Raw genomic sequence first — 23,391 nt, forward strand, 5'->3', positions numbered from 1 at the left:
CTAACCTGCATGATTAACCAGAATGAATAGCTATAAAGGTGCAAGAAATTAGTTTGTGAATTCGCCAAGTCACTTAAGCCGCGAGCCTAGCTTCAAGGGTCCTTGTTGTCTCACAGTCCCTACACTAACGAGACAACTAACCTCAGGAAGCAAGGCGATCCTCCAGAAAAGGGCATCCCTGCGCTGGAACCTCAGGTCTATCTATCTCTGAAGGGGTAATACTAGAAACCAGAGGGAACTGGCAAACAGATGGAACCAGATGGAAGTGGCAGCAGACAGATGCAAGATAGAGCAAAGAAAAACTGACATGAAACCGACAGAAAATTAACATAAGAAGTACAGATGCAGATATGCAAGATGCCTCAGACAGAACAGAAGGTCAGAATACAGACCCAAGACAAAGGGGCAGACAGGACACAGATAAGACAGAACCCAGAGAGTGGGCAGAACTGACACAGAACAGAATGACCAATGAAGGCTGATTGTCATGAACTAAAACACCAATTCAAAGGCAACCAAGAAGTACATCAGCCCACCTTACATTGGGGAGTAATGCCCAATTAACCCAACAGGTGAACTGAGAGGCAGAAAACTGGTTAACCCTGTCAGTGCTGATTAACCCTCTCAGTGCTAGACAAAAGGAGAAAGTAAGGGCAGTGACCCTACATATATAATAATCTTTATTTGTATAGCACCAACATATTCTGCAGCCATATCTAATGGCTAGCATCAGAAGTTATTTTGTATGCCATCCTAGTGCTGCCAACCGTATTTGATGGCAGGACCGCCATAAGAAATGTCTAGGCTTCATATAGCCAAAGTGTCACCTCTGCACAGAGGCCCAATCTATTACGGGCTGAGAGGTCTGTAGGGATACGGGGCATATTTTATAAGGGGCTCTTCAGGGAGAGAGGCACAATGTGCACTGATCTACAGCTTAAAAAATGGTAGACTCATAGAACAGTAGAGTTGGTCATCGGGCCCAACCACCTGCTCAATGCAAGATCACTAAATCATCCCATACAGATGTCTGTCCAAGGTAGATCTTACTGACCCGATTCAGGTGAATTTAGAAAGCACAACTCTCACGAAGGCTAATAACCTGCATGTGGAGGTGAAGCCGTTGGGCAGAATATGGTATCCTGAGCTTGATCTGGTTTTAGTGCAAGGATTCACGGATAAGGATTGGCCAGTGACAGGCCTGGACCTCCGGAGTGAGACGCTCACAGATAGGACTCATGTTGCAGAAAAATCTCTCCATTGGTTCTTCTCGAACATTAGACCTATCTGTGAGCGTCTCACCTACTCCAAAGATCCAGCACCACCAATGGGAAATCCTTTTCCTCCGTTCCTTATGAAAAAAAAAGCACAAAGAAGAGCATCAGAAATTAATGTTGAAAATTGGTGTTAAAATTGGAGTAAACACTATAACATATCAGAAAGTATGAAGAAAATGATCACATGTAGTGGATTTGTTTTCCTATCTCTCTTGGTGGCCCTCAAGGTTCTGTACTCTTCTCCATAGCTCAAAGAATCCCATGGTTTTCAGTACCAGCATGGACAAATACAAAATTCAGTATCTTTCCCGCAACTCTATCAACCCTTCACAAAAACTATCAATCACAATCAATGGTTCCAATATTCCCCAGTCTCACAAGTCCAGTGCCTCTGGGTCATCTCCTTTGATTCTGTCCAGTATTTCAAACCACACATCTAAGCCCTTACTATAGTAACTCTTTCCTGAACTTCAAGTTAACAAAAATGCTAGCGCATGCCTTCCTGCCTAAACTACAGCATAGAGATGAGCAAGCAGACTCGTCCGAGCATTAGGGTACTCGAGATGCTTGTTACTCGAGTCGAGCACCACGCAGTACTCGAGTCAATTCCATTTCCTTGCCCGCATGTTTAGCGCCATTTTCTAGCCAATAGACATGCAGGGAAGGCATTACCACTTCCTCCTGTGACGTGCCAGCCCTATCCCACGCCCCTGCAGTGAGTGGCTGGTGAGATCAAATGTACTTAAAGCGGTCCGCCCGCGGATGGCCTCAGACACACGCTGGCAGGCATTAGGGAAAGTGCTGCTGCTGCTATAGGGAAAGTGTTAGTGTAGGATCCTGTCCTCAAGAACCCCAACGGTCCTTCTTAGGACTACATCTGACTGTGTGCATTACTGTTGTGGCTGGCTGGGAGCAGTAGTGCACAAATCTTTTTTTTTTTCATCTCGGGCTGTGCAGGCCATTACAGCTATAGCGTTCTCAGTCTGCAGTCTATTGTACAGAGTATAGGGAAGGTGCTGCTGCTGATATAGGGAAAGTGTTAGCGTAGGTCCTATCTTCAAGAACCCCAACGGTCCTTCTTAGGGCTACATCTCACCGTGTGCATTTTACTTGGTGGCTGCTGGGAGTTGTAGTGCTTCCATTTTTGTATTACGCAGCTAGGCCTGTTTGCAGCCTTTCGTAATATTTTTTACTGGCTGGAGTGCAGTACAATACCGCTGTCACCGTGAAAGTGCACGCAAATAATTCCTAGCCTGCTGCCAACAAACTTATTTATACCGTTCTGTGTCTGCAGAGAATTAGACGCAGAGCGGCGGGCCACAGCCACTTCTAGAGGGAAAGTTATATACACTATACAGTCCGTATCGTCCATGCGAAAACCGCAAAGCTCCTTCGTTGGGCTACATCTTACCATGTGCATTTTACTTGGGGCCTGCTGGGAGTAGTAGTGCTTCCATTTTTGTATTACGCAGCTAGGCCTGTTTGCAGCCTTTCAGTTAGACTTTTTTCTGGCTGCAGTGCCGTACTATAACGCTCTCACCGTGAAAGTGCACTCCAATTATTCCTAGCCTGCTGCAAACTACCTCATTTATACCGTTCTGTGTCTGCAGTGCATTAGACAGCGGTCTCACCGCTAAACAGTACTGTAATATTACTGGGGCCACTGCAAAGTATTTCAGCTCAGCCGCTGTGCAGAGCATCTCACAATACCCTTTCCTTGGTGGGGTTGAGATCTACGCAATTACCAGCACTATCCACTGGCTTTACAGTCTTCTCCCCCTCCATACAGCCTCTATTATCCACAAGTCTCTACGAGCAGTAAATTACCCCTAGGTATCAGCACAAGACAGCGGGTTACTTTTTCCTATTCAAAACATTGAGCCTCCGCTATCTACAAGTCTCTGTGTGCGGTGAATTAAGGCCCAGTTGTCAGTGCTGTACAGTGGGGTAATTTATTTGGGCCCTGCTCTATTCTTAATCCGCCATGATGAGGAGTAGGGGTAATGGTCGAGGACGTGGACGTACATGCGTGTCTGAACCGAGAGCAAGGCAGGTGGTTTGGGCTCCGCAACCAGAAAGGACGCACACGGGGTGGTCAAGTTAAGAATAATGTATTTACTACAGGTTAATAAAGGCAAGTTAATGGTAAAAGAACAGGAATAAGGACCAGCAAAATACACAGTATAGTTGGAACAATTCAAGTTGGATTTCACAATGTATTCCACGTTTACTATGTCCACCTCCACAGCACGGACACTGAAAGAACAATATTCCCAAAACTATCCCTAATTGACCCTAACTTCACATTTGGGCGCGCACCCCTCTTACCAGTGGTCCGGGTGGACTGCTTACAGTTTTTAGAAGCACGCGTTGGGGCCCAATGTCGTCCCTTCCTTGTACAGCGAAGCATCCTCTCCTCACGGTTATCACAATATCCGAGGCAATAAGATCCTTCTCAGCAGGCAGGAAAACAAAATGGATGCAATGGAATCCAACAGCAAGTAGCTCAGCACACTGACAGTCCTGCAGAATCCATACACCGTGATGTGATATAAGCCAGGGTTTTGCAGTTACCGTCCGGTACTCAACAGCACTGCCAGTCTTTAACTTTGGTGGCAATGTCCACAGCCACAATGTCAGTATTACTGGTTAGCCACTGGGCACAGTCCGTTCAGCATGGCTCCACAGAACATACTGTCTCTTTATCCTCTCTCTGCTTCTGGACTGAATTACACACAGGTTAGCTGCACAGGAAAGTCTTCTAAGATCTCCACACACTCTCAATGCAGCACAGACACTTGATACTCTCTCGTGCAAAGATGGCTGCTGCTCCCCCTGTGTCGTCACATCCTGCTTCCTTCTCATACTGTGCCTGCAGTCAGGCAGGCTGACCTCACAGGGGTGTGTCCCTCCAGCATCACATTCCCAGTGCAGGGGCTGCTGTCTTAAAGGACCAGAATCACAGAAACACATATACACTCAACTTTAACACAGTTTAAACAAATGAAATCTGGCACATCATTAGGCTGTTTGTTACACGTGGGTGTGGGCACAGGCCAAGTTCCTGGTCCAGGTGAATCACAGCCGGCTGCTGCGGGATTAGGAGAGAGCCAAGTTTCTGGGGTCCCCAGCTTCATATCTCAATTTATGGGTCCACGTGGTAGACCTTTATTACAAACAGAGCAGTGTGAGCAGGTCCTGTCGTGGATGGCAGAAAATGCATCCAGCAATGTATCGACCACCCAGTCTTCAAGGCAATCCACTACTCCTGGCTTAGGGACTGCAACTCTGAATCCTCTGGCTGCTGCTGCTCCTTCCTCCCAGCCTCCTCACTCCATGAAAATGACATATTCTGATGAGCAGGCAGACTCCCAGGAACTGTTCTCGGGTCCCTGCCATGAGTGGGAAAAACTGGTTCATCTCTCACCTGAGGAGTTTGTCGTGACCGATGCCCAACCTTTGGAAAGTTCCCGGAGTCCGGGTGATGAGGCTGGGAACTTACGGCAACTGTCTCAAGAGCTTTCAGTGCGTGAGGAGGATGATGATGATAAGACACAGTTGTCTGTCAGTGAGGTAGTAGTAAGGGCAGTAAGTCCAAGGGAGGAGCGCACAGAGGATTCGGAGGAAGAGCAGCTGGACGATGAGGTGACTGACCCCACCTGGTTTGCTACGCCTACTGAGGACAGGGCTTCAGAGGGGGAGGCAAGTGCAGCAGCAGGACAGGTTGGAAGAGGCAGTGGAGTGGCCAGGGGTAGAGGCAGGGCTAGAGCGAAGAATCCCCCAAATGTTTCCCAAAGTACCCTCTCACGCCAAGCCTCTGTGCAAAGGGCTAGGTGTTCAAAGGTGTGGATGATTTTCAGTGAGAGCGCGGACGACCGACGAACAGTGGTGTGCAACCTATGTCGCACCAAGATCAGCCGGGGAACCACCACTACCAGCCTCACCACCACCAGCATGTGCTGGCATATGATGGCCAAGCACACCACTAGGTGGGACGAAGGCCGTTCACCGCCTCCGGGTTACACCACTGCCTCTTCCCCTGTGCCCCAACCTGCCACACAGATACAATACCCCTCTCAGGACACAGGCACAAGTGCCTCCCGCCCTGCATCCACACTCTCACCTCCACTGTCCTCCACCCCATCCAGCAATGTCTCTCAGTGCAGCGTTCAGCTGTTGCTAACACAAGCATTGGAGCAAAAGTGCAAATACGCTGCCACGCACCTGCACGCACAAGCTTTAAACGTGCACATTGCCAAATTAATCAGCCTGGAGATGCCTCCATACAGGCTTGTGGAAACGGAGGCCTTCAAAAACATGATGGCAGCGGTCCTGCGTTACTCGGTCCCCAGTCGCCACTATTTTTCCCGGTGTGCCGTCCCAGCCCTACACCAGCACGTCTCCTGCAACATTAATCGTGCCCTCACCAACGGGGTTACTGGAAAGGTCCACTTAACCACAGACACGTGGACAAGTACTGGCGGGTAGGGCCACTATATCTCACTGACGGCACATTGGGTGAATTTGGTGGAGTCTGGGACCAAGTCAGAGCCTGGGACCGCTCATGTCCTACCCACCCCCAGAATAGCGGGTCCTACCTCGGTGCTGGTATCTGTGGCGGTCTATGCCACCTCCTCTTAACCCTCCCCCTCCTCCTCCTACGCAACCTCTACCTCTCAATAAAGAAATGTGAGCAGTACGTCGCCAGCAGTTGGTATGGCGCTGCGCGGCAGCACAGCGGTGGGCAAGTGTCAGCAGGCCATGCTGAAACTAATCAGCTTAGGTGACAAGAGGCACACGGCCCCTGAATTGTTGCAGGGTCTGACAGAGCAGACCAACCTCTGGCTTTCGCCGCTAAGCCTCCAATCGGGCATGGTCGTGTGTGACAACTGCCGTAACCTGGTGGCGGCTCTGCAGCTCGGCAGCCTCACACACGTGCCATGCCTGGCCCACGTCTTGAATTTGGTGGTTCAGCGGTTTCTTAAAAAACTACCCTCACTTGTCTGATCTGCTCAGCAAGGTGCGCCGCGTCTGCCCACATTTCCGCAAGTCCACCATGGACGCTGCCACCCTGAGGACCCTGCAACATCGTTTTCTTCTGCCAGACCACCGAATGCTGTGCGACGTGCCCACATAGTGGATTTCTACGTTGCACATGTTGGCCAGGCTATATGAGCAGCATAGAGCTATAGTGGAGTACCTACTCCAACATGGGCGGCGTAGTGGGAGTCAGCCTCCCCAATTCTTTACCGAGGAGTGGGCCTGGATGGCAGAAATCTGCCAGGTCCTCGGAAACTTTGAGGAGTCTACCCAGATGGTGAGCGGCGATGCTGCAATCTTAGCGTTACCATCCCGCTGCTATGCCTGCTGAGTAGTTCGCTGCAAAGCATAAAGACCGACGCTTTGTGGTTGGAACAGGAGACAGGGGATGGGAGTACGTTGCTTGATAGCCAGACCACCCTAATGTCTATATCTCAGTGCGTTTTGGAGGACGAGGGTTATGACAGCGATGTGTTGCGTATAGGTACCCTGGCACACATGGCTGACTTCATGTTAGGTTGCCTTTCTCGTGACCCTCACGTTAGACGCATTCTGGCCAACACGGATTACTGGGTGTACACCCTTCTCGACCCACGGTATAAGGAGAACTTTTCCACTCTCATTCCCGAAGAGGAAAGGGGTACGAGAGTGATGCAATACAACAGGGCCCTGGTGGAAAAAGTGATGCTAAACTTCCCATCTAGCAGCGCTAGTGGCAGAAGGCGCAGTTCCGAGGGCCAAGTAGCAGGGGAGGCACGGAGATCAGGCAGCGTGTCCAGCGCAGGCAGGAGAGAACACTTCAAGGCATTTGCCAGCTTTATGGCTCCCCAGCAAGACTGTGTCACCACTTCCCAGTCAAGGCTGAGTCGGAGGGAGCACTGTAAAAAGATGGTGAGGGAGTACGTAGCCGATCGTACCACCATCCTCTGTGATGCCTCTGCTCCATACAACTATTGGGTGTTAAAGCTGGACACGTGGCACGAACTTGCGCTGTACGCCCTGGGGGTGTTGGCTTGCCCTGCCGCTTGCATCTTGTCAGAGAGGGTGTCTAGTGCAGCTGCGGGAATCATCACGGATAAGTGTACCCGCCTGTCAACTACCAGTGCCAACATGCTTACACTCATAAAGATGAACAAAGCCTGGATTTCCCCAGACTTCTCTTCTCCACCGGCGGAGAGCAGCGGAACCTAAAGATTATTTTCGGTGCAACCGGAGAAAAAAGCATTCTCTATCACCGAAAAAAAAAGGGGGAATTAGCTTTGTCAATCTCTCCTCCTCCTCATACTCCTCCTCCTGAAACATCATGTCATCATGCTGAACTGCCAATTTTTCTGCGACCCTAAAGGCTCTGCTTACAATTTTTTTACAATTTTTCAGTTTCAAAAGTATTGATACTTTAACATAAACCAATTTTTTTAACAGGGCTGCCTCCAGGCTCTGTTACAAATTAGGCAACAGCAAGCTGTATCTTTAAAAAATATTTATGGGTTTCACCTGCCCTCTCGGTTGAGCAATTTTTCAGGGGTACAATTGTACTCTTGGTACGCTAATTTTTTCTGGCCCTCGCCTATACTGATATCTAACTAATTTTTCCATCCTTCGCCTACACTAATGGTACACCAATGTTTCAGTGATTCGCCTATACTCTTGCAACACAAATTTTACTGGGGTCTGCCGATACTTCTGCTACAGAAATGTTACAGGGGTCTGCCTATACTTTTACTACAGAAATGTTAATGGGGTCTGCCTATACTTTGGCGGCAGAAATGTTACAGGGGTCCGCCTATACCTTTGCTGCTGAAATGTTACTGGTGTTTGTTTGCCTATACTTCTGCTACAAAAATGCTACAGGGGTCTGTCTATAGTGTTACTACAGAAATGTTACTCGGGTCTGCCTATACTTCTGCTACAGAAATGTTACTGGGGTCTGTCTATACTTTTACTACAGAAATGTTACTGGGGTCTGCCTATATTTCTGCTACAGAAACGTTACTGTTGTCTGTCTATACTTCTACTACAGAAATGTCACTGTAGTCTGCCTATACTTCTGCCACAGAAATGATACTGGGGTCCGCCTATACCTTTGCTACACGAATGTTACTGGGGTCTGCCTATACTTCTGCTACAGAAATGTTACTGGGGTCCGCCTATACCTTTGCTACAGAAATGTTACTGGAGTCTGCCTATTCTTCTGCTACAGAAATGTTACTGGGGTCTGTCTATACTGTTACTGCAGAAATGTTGCAGGGGTGTGTCTATACTGTTACTACAGAAATGTTACTGGGGTCCGCCTATACTTCTGCTATAGAAATGTTACAGGGGGCTACCTATACTTTTACTACAGAAATGTTACTGGGGTCTGCCTATTCTTCTGCTACAGAAATAATACAGGGGTCTGTCTATACTGCTACTACAGAAATGTTACTGGGGTCTCCCTATACTTCTGCTACAGAAATGTTACAGGGGGCTACCTATACTTTTACTACAGAAATGTTACTGGGGTCTGCCTATAATACTGCTATAGAAATGTTACTGAGGTCTGCCTATACTTTGACTACAGAAATATTACAAGGGTCTGCCTATACTTCTGTTACAGAAATGATACTGGGGTCCGCCTATACCTGTGCTACTGAAATATTACTGGTGTTTGTTTGCCTATGCTTCTGCACCAGAACTGTTACAGGGGCCTGCCTATACTTTGACTACAGAAATGGTACTGGGGTCTGCCTATACTTCTGCTACAGAAATGTTACTGGGGTCTACCTAAACTTTTACTATAGAAATATTACAGGGGTCTACCAATACTTTTACTACAGAAATGTTACTGGGGTCTGCCTATACTTCTGCTACAGAAATGATACAGGAGTCTGCCTATACTGTTACTACAGAAATGTTACTGAGGTCTGCCTATACTTCTGCTACAGAAATGTTACAGGGGTCTATCTATACTGTTACTACAGAAATGTTACTGGGGTTTGCCTATACTTCTGCTACAGAAATGTTACAGGGGTCCGCCTATACTTCTACTACAAAAATATTACTGGGGTCTGCCCATACGTCTGTTACAGAAATGTTACTGGGGTCCGCCTACACCTTTGCTACAAAAATGTTACTGGGGTCCACCTATACCTTTGCTACAGAAATGTTACTGTTGTCTGTCTATACTTTTAATACAGAAATGTTACTCGGGTCTGCCTATACTTCTGCTACAGAAATGTTACAGGGGTCTATCTATACTGTTACTACAGAAATGTTACTGGGGTCTGCCTATACTTCTGCTACAGAAATGTTACAGGGGTCTCCCTATACTTTTACTATAGAAATGTTAATAGGGTCTGCCTATACTTCTGCAACAGAAATGTTGCTGGGGTCCACCTATACCTTTGCTACAGAAATCTTACAGGGGTCTGCTATACTTTTACTAAAGAAATGCTACTGGGGTCTGCCTATACTTCTGCTACAGAAATGTTACTGGGGTCCGCCTATACCTTTGCTACAGAAATGTTACTGGAGTCTGCCTATTCTTCTGCTACAGAAATGTTACTGGGGTCTGTCTATACTGTTACTGCAGAAATGTTGCAGGGGTGTGTCTATACTGTTACTACAGAAATGTTACTGGGGTCCGCCTATACTTCTGCTATAGAAATGTTATAGGGGTCTGCCTATATTTTTTTATAACAGAAATGTTACAGAGGTCTGCCTATACTTTTACTATAGAAATGTTACTGGAGTCTGCCTATTCTTATGCTACAGAAATGTTACAGGGGTCTGCCTATATTTTTACAACAGCAATGTTACAAGGGCCTGTCTATACTGCTACTACAGAAATGTTACTGGGGACTCCCTATACTTCTGCTACAGAAATGTTACAGGGGGCTACCTATACTTTTACTACAGAAATGTTACTGGGGTCTGCCTATACTTCTGCTACAGAAATAATACAGGGGTCTGTCTATACTGCTTCTACAGAAATGTTACTGGGGTCTCCCTATACGTCTGCTACAGAAATGTTACAGGGGGCTACCTATACTTTTACTACAGAAATGTTACTGGGGTCTGCCTATAATACTGCTATAGAAATGCTACTGGGGTCTGCCTATACTTTGACTACAGAAATATTACAAGGGTCTGCCTATACTTCTGTTACAGAAATGATACTGGGGTCCGCCTATACCTGTGCTACTGAAATGTTACGGGTGTTTGTTTGCCTATGCTTCTGCACCAGAAGAGTTACAGGGGCCTGCCTATACTTTTACTACAGAAATGGTACTGGGGTCTGCCTATACTTCTGCTACAGAAATGTTACTGGGGTCTGCCTAAACTTTTACTATAGAAATATTACAGGGGTCTACCAATACGTTTACTACAGAAATGTTACTGGGGTCTGCCTATACTTCTGCTACAGAAATGTTACAGGAGTCTGCCTATACTGTTACTACAGAAATGTTACTGGGGTTTGCCTATACTTCTGCTACAGAAATGTTACAGGGGTCCGCCTATACTTCTACTACAGAAATATTACTGGGGTCTGCCCATACGTCTGTTACAGAAATGTTACTGGGGTCCGCCTACACCTTTGCTACAAAAATGTAACTGGGGTCCACCTATACCTTTGCTACAGAAATGTTACTGTTGTCTGTCTATACTTTTAATACAGAAATGTTACTCGGGTCTGCCTATACTTCTGCTACAGAAATGTTACAGGGGTCCATCTATACTGTTACTACAGAAATGTTACTGGGGTCTGCCTATACTTCTGCTACAGAAATGTTACAGGGGTCTCCCTATACTTTTACTATAGAAATGTTAATAGGGTCTGCCTATACTTCTGCAACAGAAATGTTACTGGGGTCCACCTATACCTTTGCTACAGAAATCTTACTGGGGTCTGCTATACTTTTACTAAAGAAATGTTACTGTGGTCTCCCTATACTTCTGCTACAGAAATATTACAGGGGTCTGCCTATACTTTTACTACTGAAATATTACTGGGATCTGCCTATACTTTTACTATAGAAATGTTACTGGGGTCCGCCTATACCCTTACTACTGAAATATTACTGGGATCTGCCTATACTTTTACTACAGAAATGTTACTGGGGTCTGCCTATACTTCTGCTACAGAAATGTTACAGGGGTCTGTTTATACTGCTACTACAGAAATGTTACTGAGGTCTGCCTATACTTCTGCTACAGAAATGTTACATGGGGCTGCCTATACTTCTACTACAGAAATATCACTGGGGTCTGCCTATACTTGTGCCACAGAAATTTTACTGGGGTCTGCCTATACCTTTGCTACAGAAATGTTACTGGGGTCCGCCTATACCTTTGCTACAAAAATGTTACTGGGGTCCACCTATACCTTTGCTACAGAAATGTTACTGTTGTCTGTCTATACTTTTAATACAGAAATGTTACTCGGGTCTGCCTATACTTCTGCTACAGAAATGTTACAGGGGTCTCTCTATACTGTTACTACAGAAATGTTACTGGGTTCTGCCTATACTTCTGCTACAAAAATGTTATTGGGGTCTGCCTATACTGTTACTACAGAAATGTTACTGGGGTCTGCCTATACTTCTGCTACAGAAATGTTACAGGGGTCTCCCTATACTTTTACTATAGAAATGTTAATAGGGTCAGCCTATACTTCTGCAACAGAAATGTTACTGGGGTCCACCTATACCTTTGCTACAGAAATGTTACTGGGGTCTGCTATACTTTTACTAGAGAAATGTTACTGAGGTCTCCCTATACTTCTGCTATAGAAATATTACAGGGGTCTGCCTATACTTTTACTAGAGAAATGTTAATGGGGTCTGCCTATACTTCTGCTACAGAAATGTTACTGGGGTCTGCCTATTCTGTTACTACAGAAATGTTACTGAGGTCTGCCTATACTTCTGCTACAGAAATGTTACAGGGGTCTGTCTATACTGTTACTACAGAAATGTTACTGGGGTTTGCCTATACGTCTGCTACAGAAATGTTACAGGGGTCAGCCTATACTTCTACTACAGAAATGTTACTGGGGTCTGCCTATACGTCTGTTACAGAAATGTTACTGGGGTCCACCTATACCTTTGCTACACACATGTTACTGTTGTCTGTTTATACTTTTAATACAGAAATGTTACTCGGGTCTGCCTATACTTCTGCTACAGAAATGTTACAGGGGTCTATCTATACTGTTACTACAGAAATGTTACTGGGGTCTGCCTATACTTCTGCTACAGAAATGTTACAGGGGTCTCCCTATACTTTTACTATAGAAATGGTAATTGGGTCTGCCTATACTTCTGCAACAGAAATGTTACTGGGGTCCACCTATACCTTTGCTACAGAAATGTTACTGGGGTCTGCTATACTTCTACTACAGAAATGTTACTGAGGTCTCCCTATACTTCTGCTACAGAAATATTACAGGGGTCTGCCTATACTTTTACTAGAGAAATGTTAATGGGGTCTACCTATACTTCTGCTACAGAAATGTTACTGGGGTCCACCTATACCTTTGCTACTGAAATGTTACTGGGGTCTGTCTATGCTTTTACTGCAGAAATGTTACTGGGGTCTGCCTATACTTTTGCTACAGAAATGTAACATGGGGCTGCCTATACTTCTACTACAGAAATATCACTGGGGTCTGCCTATACTTGTGCCATAGAAATTTTACTGGGGTCCGCCTATACCTGTGCTACAGAAATGTTACTGAGTTCTGCCTATACTTCTGCTACAGAAATGTTACTGGGGTCTGTCTATACTGTTACTACAGAAATGTTACTGGGGTCTGCCTATACTTCTGCTACAGAAATGTTACTGGGGTCCACCTATACCTTTGCTACAGAAATGTTACTGGAGTCTGCCATACTTTTACTACAGAAATGTTATTGGGGTCTGCCTATATTTCTGCTACAGAAATGTTAATGGGGTCCGCCTATACCTTTACTACTGAAATGTGACTGGGGTCTGCCTGTACTTTTACTACAGAAATGTTACGGGGGTCTCCCTATACTTCTGCTACAGAAATGTTACAGGGGTCTGTCTATGCTTTTACTGCAGAAATGTTACTGGGGTCTGCCTATACTTCTGCTACAGAAATGTTACAGGGGTTTGCCTATCCTTTTACTACAGAAATGTTAATAGGGTCTGCCTATACTTCTGCTACAGAAATGTTATTGGGGTCCGTCTATACCTGTTCTACAGAAATGTTATTGGGGTCTGCCTATACTTCTGCTACAGAAATGTTACAGGGATCTATGTATACTGTTACTACAGAAATGTTACTGGGGTCTGCCTATACTTCTGCTACAGAAATATTACAGGGGTCTACCTATACTTCTGCTACAGAAATGTTACAGGGGTCTGCCTATACTTTTACTAGAGAAATGTTAATGGGGTCTGCCTATACTTCTGCTACAGAAATGTTACTGCGGTCCACCTATACCTTTGCTACTGAAATGTTACTGGAGTCTGCTATACTTTTACTACAGAAATGTTATTGGGGTCTGCCTATATTTCTGCTACAGAAATGTTAATGGGGTCCGCCTATACCTTTACTACTGAAATGTGACTGGGGTCTGCCTGTACTTTTACTACAGAAATGTTACTGGGGTCTCCCTTTACTTCTGCTACAGAAATGTTACAGGGGTCTGTCTATGCTTTTACTGCAGAAATGTTACTGGGGTCTGCCTATACTTCTGCTACAGAAATGTTACAGGGGTCTGCCTATCCTTTACTACAGAAATGTTAATAGGGTCTGCCTATACTTCTGCTACAGAAATGATACTGGGGTCCGTCTATACCTGTTCTACAGAAATGTTATTGGGGTCTGCCTATACTTCTGCTACAGAAATGTTACAGGGATCTATGTATACTGTTACTACAGAAATGTTACTGGGGTCTGCCTATACTTCTGCTACAGAAATGTTACAGGGGTCTACCTATACTTCTGCTACAGAAATGTTACAGGGGTCTGCCTATACTTTTACTAGAGAAATGTTAATGGGGTCTGCCTATACTTCTGCTACAGAAATGTTACTGCGGTCCACCTATACCTTTGCTACTGAAATGTTACTGGGTCTGCCCATACTTTTACTACAGAAATGTTAATTGGGTCTGCCTATACTTCTGCTACAGAAATGTTACTGGGCTCTGCCTATACCCTTACTACTGAAATATTACTGGGATTTGCCTATACTTTTACTACAGAAATGTTACTGGGGTCTGCCTATACTTCTGCGACAGAAATGTTACAGGGGTCTGTTTATACTGCTACTACAGAAATGTTACTGGGGTCTGCCTATACTTCTGCTACAGAAATGTTACATGGGGCTGCCTATACTTCTACTACAGAAATATCACTGGGGTCTGCCTATACTTGTGCCACAGAAATTTTACTGGGGTCTGCCTATACCTTTGATACAGAAATGTTACTGGGTTCTGCCTATACTTCTGCTACAGAAATGTTACTGGGATCTGTCTATACTGTTACAACAGAAATGTTACTGGGGTCCACCTATACCTTTGCTACAGAAATGTTACTGGGTCTGCCTATACTTTTACTACAGAAATGTTAATGGGGTCTGCCTATGCTTCTGCTACAGAAATGTTACTCGGGTCTGCCTAAACTTTTACTACAGAAATATTACTGGGGTCTGCCTATACTTCTACTCCAGAAATGTTACTGGGGTCGGGCTGAACTTTTACTATAGAAATATTACAGGGGTCTGCCTTTACTTTTACTACAGAAATGTTACAGGGGTCTGCCTATACTTTTACTGCAGAAATGTTACTGGGGTTTGCCTATACTTCTGCTACAGAAATGTTACTAGGGTCTGTCTATTCTTTTACTACAGAAATTTTACTGGGGTCTATCTATACTTCTGTTACTGAAATATTACCGGGGTCTACTTATCCTTTTACTACAGTAATGTTACTGGGGTTGGCCTATACTTCGGCTATAAAAATGTTAGAGGTCTGCTTATACTTTTACTACAGAAATGTTACTGGAGTCTGCCTATACTTCTGCTACAGAAATGTTACAGGGGTCTGCCTATATTTTGACAACAGAAATGTTACAGGGGCCTGTCTATACTGCTACTACAGAAATGTTACTGGGGTCTCCCTATACTTCTGCTACAGAAATGTTACAGGGGGCTACCTATACTTTTACTACAGAAATGTTACTGGGGTCTGCCTATACTACTGCTACAGAAATGTTACTGGGGTCTGCCTATACTTTTACTACAGAAATATTACAGGGGTCTGCCTACACTTCTGCTACAGAAATGATACTGGGGTCTGCCTTTACCTGTGCTACTGAAATGTTACTGGTGTTTGTTTGCTATGCTTCTGCTCCAGAAATATTACAGGGGTCTACCTATACTTTTACTACAGAAATGTTACTGGGGTCTGCCTATACTTCTGCTACAGAAATGTTACAGGGGTCTGCCTATACTTTTACAACAGAAATGTTACAGGGGCCTGCCTATACTTCTGCTACAGCAATGTTACAGGGGTCTGCCTTTACTTTTACAACAGAAATGTTACTGGGGCCTGTTTATACTGTTACTACCGAAATGGTACCGGGGTCTACCTATCCTTTTACTACAGCAATGTTATGAGGTCTGCCTATACTTCTGCTACAGAAATGTTACTGGGGTCTATCTATACGTTTGCTACAGAAATGTTACTGGGGTCTGCCTAAACTTCTGCTACAGAAATGTTACAGGGGTCTATCTATACTGTTACTACAGAAATGTTACTGGGGTCTGCCTTAGGGCTCATGTCCACGGGCAAAATGACATTTAAAATCCGCAGCGGATCTCCCGCGCGCGGATCCGCACCCCATAGGGATGCATTGACCACCCGCGGGTACATAAATACCCGCGGATAGTCAATAAAAGTGATTTTAAAAAAAATGGAGCATGAAAAAATCTGGACCATGCTCCATTTTCATGCGGGTCTCCCGCGGGGACGGCTCCCGCGGGCTTCTATTGAAGACTATGGAAGCCGTCCGGATCCGCGGGAGACCTAAAATAGGAATTTAAAGCATTTACTCACCCGCAGCGGGCCGCGAAGCTCTGCTCTTCCTCACGGCTGCATCTCCCTTGCTTCGGCTCGGCGGATGTGCCCGGCGCATGCGCGCGGCACGTCGACGACGTGCCGGCGATGTGCCGCCGGCGTCAGGAATTCATCCGCCGGCCGAAAATGAAGATCCGGCCGTGAGGAACAGCTGATCTTCGCCGTCCGCTACGGAAAGGTAAATGCTTTTAAATTGCTGTTTTCAGCGCTCATGTCCGCGGGGCAGGAGGGACCCGCTGCAGATTCTACATGGAGAATCTGCAGCGGATCTGATTTTCCCCGTGGACATGAGGCCTTAAGGTTTGCTACTGAAATGTTACAGGGGTCTATCTATACTGTTACTACAGAAATGTTACTGGGGTCTGCCTATACTTCTACTACAGAAATATTACTGGGGTCTGCCTATACTTCTGCTACAGAAATGTTACTTGGGTCTGTCTATCCTTTTACTATAGCAATCTTACTGGGGTCTGTCTATACTTCTGCTACAGAAATGTTATAGTGGTCTGCCTATACTTTTACTACAGAAATGTTACAGGGGCCTGTCTATACTGTTACTACAGAAATATTACTGGGGTCTGCCTATATTTCTGCTACAGAAATGTTACAGGGGGTGTGTTTATACTGCTACTACAGAAATGTTACTAGGGTCCGCCTATACCTTTGCTACAGAAATGTTATTGGGGTCTGCTTATACTTCCACTACAGAAATGTTACAGGGGTCTGTGTATACTGTTACTACAGAAATGTTACTGGGGTCTGCCTATACTTCTGCTACAGAAATGTTACTGTTGTCGGTCTATACTTTTAATACAGAAATGTTACTCGGGTCTGCCTATACTTCTGCTACAGAAATGTTACAGGGGTCTGCCTATACTTTTACTACAGAAATGGTACTGGGGTCTGCCTATACTTCTGCTCCAGAAATGTTACTGGGGTCGGCCTGAACTTTTACTATAGAAATATTACAGGGGTCTGCCTTTACTTTTACTACAGAAATGCTACTGGGGTCTGCCTATACTTCTGCTACAGAAATGTTATTGGGGTCTGCTTATACTTCTACTACAGAAATGTTACAGGGGTCTGTGTATACTGTTACTACAGAAATGTTACAGGGATCTGCCTATACTTCTGCTACAGAAATGTTAATGTTGTCGGTCTATACTTTTAATACAGAAATGGTACTGGGGTCTGCCTATACTTCTGCTCCAGAAATGTTACTGGGGTCGGGCTGAACTTTTACTATAGAAATATTACAGGGGTCTGCCTTTACTTTTACTACAGAAATGCTACTGGGGTCTGCCTATACTTCTGCTGCGGAAATGTTTCAGGAGTCTGCCTTTACTTTTACAACAGAAATGTTACAGGGGCCTGCCTATACTTCTGCTACAGAAATGTTACAGGGGTCTGCCTATACTTTTACAACAGAAATGTTACAGGGGCCTGTCTATACTGTTACTACAGAAATGTTACAGGGGTCTGCGTATACTTTTACTAGAGATATGGTACCGGGGTCTACCTATCCTTTTACTACAGCAATGTTACTGGGGTCTGCCTATACATCTGCTACAGAAATGTAACTGGGGTCTATCTATACCTTTGCTACAGAAATGTTACTGGGGTCTGCCTAAACTTTTACTACAGAAATATTACAGGGGTCTACCTATACTTTGACTACAGAAATGTTACTGGGGTCTGCCTATACGTCTGCTACAGAAATGTTACAGGGGTCTGCCTATACTTTTACAACAGAAATGTTACAGGGGTCTGCCTATACTTCTGCTACAGAAATGTTATAGGAGTCTGCCAATACTTTTACAACAGAAATGTAACAGGGGCCTGCCTATACTTCTACAGAAATGTTACTAGGGTCCGCCTATACCTTTGCTACAGAAATGTTACTGTTGTCTGTCTATACTTTTACTACAGAAATGTTATTTGGGTCTGCTTATACTTCTGCTACAGAAATTTTACTGAAGTCCACCTATACTTATGCTACAGAAATGTTACAGGGGTCTGCCTATACTTCTGCTACAGAAATGTTACTGAGGTCTATCTATACTGTTACTACAGAAATGTTACTCCGGTCTCCCTATACTTCTGCTACAGAAATGTTACAGGGGTCTGTCTATGCTTTTACTGCAGAAATGTTACTGGGGTCTGCCTATCCTTTTACTACAGAAATGTTAATGGGGTCTGCCTATGCTTCTGCTACAGAAATGATACTGGGGTCCGCCTATACCTGTGCTACAGAAATGTTATTGGGGTCTGCCTATACTTCTGCTACAGAAATGTTACAGGGGTCTATGTATACTGTTACTACAGAAATATTACTGGCGTCTGCCTATAGCTTTACAACAGAAATGTTACAGGGGTCTGCATAAACTTTAACTACAGAAATATTAGAGGGGTCTACCTATACTTTTACTACAGAAATGTTACTGGGGTCTGCCTATACTTCTGGTACAGAAATGTTACAGGGGTCTGCCTATACTTTTACAACAGAAATGTTACAGGGGCCTGTCTATACTGTTACTACAGAAATGTTACAGGGGTCTGCCTATACTTTTACTACAGATATGGTACCGGGGTCTACCTATCCTTTTACTATAGCAATGTTACTGGGGTCTGCCTATATATCTGCTACAGAAATGTTACTGGGGTCTATCTATACGTTTGCTACAGAAATGTTACTGCGGTCTGCTTATACTTCTGCTACAGAAATGTTACAGAGTCTACCTATACTCTTACTACAGAAATGTTACTGGGGTCTGTCTATACTTCTGCTACAGAAATGTTACTAGCGTCCGCCTATACCTTTGCTACAGAAATGTTACTGGGGTCTGCCTAAACTTTTACTACAGAAATATTACAGGGGTCTACCCATACTTTTACTACAGAAATGTTACTGGGATCTGCCTATACTTCTGCTACAGAAATGTTACAGGGGTCTGCCTATACTTTTACAACGGAAATGTTACAGGGGTCTGCCTATACTTCTGCTACAGAAATGTTACAGGGGTCTGCCTATACTTTTACAACAGAAATGTTAAAGGGGCCTGCCTATACTTCTGCTACAAAAAATGTTACTAGGGTCCGCCTATACCTTTGCTACAGAAATGGTACTGGGGTCTGCCTAAACTTTTACTACAGAAGTATTACAGGTGTCTACCTATACTTTTACTACAGAAATGTTACCGGGGTCTGCCTATGCTTCTGCTACAGAAATGTTACAGGGGTCTGCCTATACTTTTACAACAGAAATGTTACAGGGGCCTGTCTATACTGTTACTACAGAAATGTTACTGGGGTCTGTCTGTACTTCTGCTACAGAAATATTACAGGGGTCTGCCTATACTTTTACTACAGAAATGGTACCGGGTCTACCTATCCTTTTACTACAGCAATGTTACTGGGGTCTGCCTATACCTCTGCTACAGAAATATCACTGGGGTCTTTCTATACGTTTGCTACAGAAATGTTACTGGGGTCTGCCTATACTTCTGCTACAGAAATGTTACAGGGGTCTGTCTATGCTTTTACTGCAGAAATGTTACCGGGGTCTGCCTATACTTCTGCTACAGAAATGTTACAGGGCTCTGCCTATACTTCTGCTACAGAAATGTTACAGGGGTCTCCCTATACGTTTACTATAGAAATGTTAATAGGGTCTGCCTATACTTCGGCAACAGAAATGTTACTTGGGTCCACCTATACCTTTGCTATAGAAATGTTACTGGTGTCTGCTATACTTTAACTACAGAAATGTTAATGGGGTCTGCCTATACTTCTGCTACAGAAATGTTACTGGGGTCCGCCTATACCTTTACTACTGAAATGTTACTGGGGTTTGCCTATACTTTTACTACAGAAATGTTATTTGGGTCTGCTTATACTTCTGCTACAGAAATTTTACTGATGTCCACCTATACTTATGCTACAGAAATATTACTGGGGTCCGCCTATACTTCTGCTACAGAAATGTTACTGGGGTCTATCTATACTGTTACTACAGAAATGTTACTGGGGTCTCCATATACTTCTGCTACAGAAATGTTACAGGGGTCTGTCTATGCTTTTACTGCAGAAATGTTACTGGGGTCTGCCTATACTTCTGCTACAGAAATGTTACAGGGGTCTGCCTATCCTTTTACTACAGAAATGTTGATGGGGTCTGCCTATGCTTCTGCTACAGAAATGATACTGGGGTCCGTCTATACCTGTGCTACAGAAATGTTATTGGGGTCTGCCTATACTTCTGCTACAGAAATGTTACAGGGGTCTATGTATACTGTTACTACAGAACTATTACTGGGGTCTGCTTATACTTCTGCTACAGAAATGCTACAGGGGTCTACCTATACTTCTGCTACAGAAATGTTACAGGGGTCTGCCTATACTTTTACTAGAGAAATGTTACTGGGGTCTGCCTATACTTCTGCTACAGAAATGTTACTGGGGTCTGCCTATACTGCTGCTACAGAAATGTTACTGGTGTCTGCCTATACTGCTGCTACAGAAATGTTACTGGGTCTGCCTATACTTTTACGACAGAAATTTTAATGGGGTCTGCTTATACTTCTGTTACAGAAATGTTACTGGGGTCTGCCTATACCTTTGCTACAGAAATATTACTGGGTCTGCCTATACTTTTACGACAGAAATTTTAATGGGGTCTGCTTATACTTCTGTTACAGAAATGTTACTGGGGTCCAACTATACCTTTACTACTAAAATGTTACTGGGGTCTGCCTATACTTTTACTACAGAAATGTTACTGGGGTCTGCCTATACTTCTGCTACAGAAATGTTACAGGGGTCTGTTTACACTGCTACTACAGAAATGTTACTGGGGTCTGCCTATTCTTCGGCTACAGAAATGTTACTAGGGTCTGTCTATTCTTTTACTACAGAAATGTTACTGGGGTCTGCCTATACTTCTGCTACTGAAATGTTACCGGGCTCTACTTATCCTTTTACTACAGCAATGTTATTGGGGTCGGCCCTGTACTTCGGCTACAAAAATGTTACAGAGGTCTGCCTATACTTTTACTACAGAAATGTAACTGGGGTCTGCCTATACTTCTGCTACAGAAATGTTACAGGGGTCTGCCTATATTTTTAGAACAGAAATGTTACAGGGGCCTGTCTATACTGCTACTACAGAAATGTTACTGGGGTCTCCCTATACTTCTGCTACAGAAATGTTACAGGGGGCTACCTATACATTTACTACAGAAATGTAACTGGGGTCTGCCTATACTTCTGCTACAGAAATAATACAGGGGTCTGTCTATACTGCTACTACAGAAGTGTTACTGGGGTCTGCCTAAACTTTTACTACAGAAATATTACAGGGGTCTGCCTATACTTCTGCTACAGAAATGATACTGGGGTCCGCCTATACCTGTGCTACTGAAATGTTACTGGTGTTTGTTTGCCTATGCTTCAGCTCCAGAAATGTTACAGAGGTCTGCCAATACTTTTACTACAGAAATGGTACTGGGGTTTGCCTATACTTCTGCTACAGAAATGTTACAGGGGTCTGCCTATACTTCTGCTACAGAAATGTTACAGGGGTCTGCCTAAACTTTTACTACAGAAATATTAAAGGGGTCTGCCTATACGTTTACTACAGAAATGTTACTGGGGTCTCCCTATACTTCTGCTACAGAAATGTTACAGGGGGCTACCTATACTTTTACTACAGAAATGTTACTAGGGTCTGCCTATACTTCTGCTACAGAAATAATACAGGGGTCTGTCTATACTGCTACTACAGAAATGTTACTGGGGTCTCCCTATACTTCTGCTACAGAAATGTTCCAGGGGGCTACCTATACTTTTACTACAGAAATGTTACTGGGGTCTGCCTATACTACTGCTACAGAAATGTTACTGGGGTCTGCCTATACTTTTACTATAGAAATATTACAGGGGTCTGCCTATACTTCTGCTACAGAAATGATACTGGGGTCCGCCTATACCTGTGCTACTGAAATGTTACTGGTGTTTGTTTGCCTATGCTTCAGCTCCAGAAATGTTACAGAGGTCTGCCAATACTTTTACTACAGAAATGGTACTGGGGTTTGCCTATACTTCTGCTACAGAAATGTTACAGGGGTCTGCCTAAACTATTACTACAGACATATTACAGGGGTCTACCTATACTTTTACTACAGAAATGTTACTGGGGTCTGCCTATACTTCTGCTACAGAAATGTTACAGGGGTCTGCCTATACTTTTACAACAGAAATGTTACAGGGGCCTGCCTATACTTCTGCTACAGAAATGTTACAGTGGTCTGCCTTTACTTTTACAACAGAAATGTTACTGGGGCCTGTCTGTACTGTTACTACAGAAATGTTACTGGGGTCTGTCTGTACTTCGGCTACAGAAATGTTACAGGGGTCTGCCTATACTTTTACTACAGAAATGGTACCGGGGTCTACCTATTCTTTTACTACAGCAATGTTACTGGGGTCTGCCCATACTTCTGCTACAGAAATGTTACTGGGGTTTATCTATACGTTTGCTACAGAAATATTACTGGGGTATGCCTAAACTTCAGCTACAGAAATCTTACAGGGGTCTATCTATGCTGTTACTACAGAAATGTTACTGGGGTCTGCCTATACTACTGCTACAGAAATGTTACTGGGGTCTGCCTATACTTCTGCTAAAGAAAAGTTACTGGGGTCTGTCTATTCTTTTACTGTAGCAATGTTACTGGGGTCTGCCTATACTTTTACTACAGAAATGTTATAGGGGTCTGTCTATACTGTTACTACAGAAATTATACTGGGGTCTGCGTATACTTCTGCTACAGAAATGTTACTAGGGTCCGCCTATACCTTTGCTACAGAAATGTTATTGGGGTCTGCTTATACTTCTACTACAGAAATGTTACAGGGGTCTGTGTATACTGTTACTACAGAAATGTTACTGGGGTCTGCCTATACTTCTGCTACAGAAATGTTACCG

The 23,391-nt window shown here is 44.3% G+C and overlaps 1 pseudogene; it reads right to left on the minus strand.

Moving 5' to 3' along the window:
* Nucleotides 1–23,391, minus strand: part of LOC136612155 (zinc finger protein 850-like) — a 460,849-nt pseudogene that overhangs the window by 400,952 nt on the left and 36,506 nt on the right.

The sequence above is a fragment of the Eleutherodactylus coqui genome, chromosome 1 (genome assembly GCF_035609145.1).
Source record: "Eleutherodactylus coqui strain aEleCoq1 chromosome 1, aEleCoq1.hap1, whole genome shotgun sequence".
NCBI lineage: Eukaryota > Metazoa > Chordata > Amphibia > Anura > Eleutherodactylidae > Eleutherodactylus > Eleutherodactylus coqui.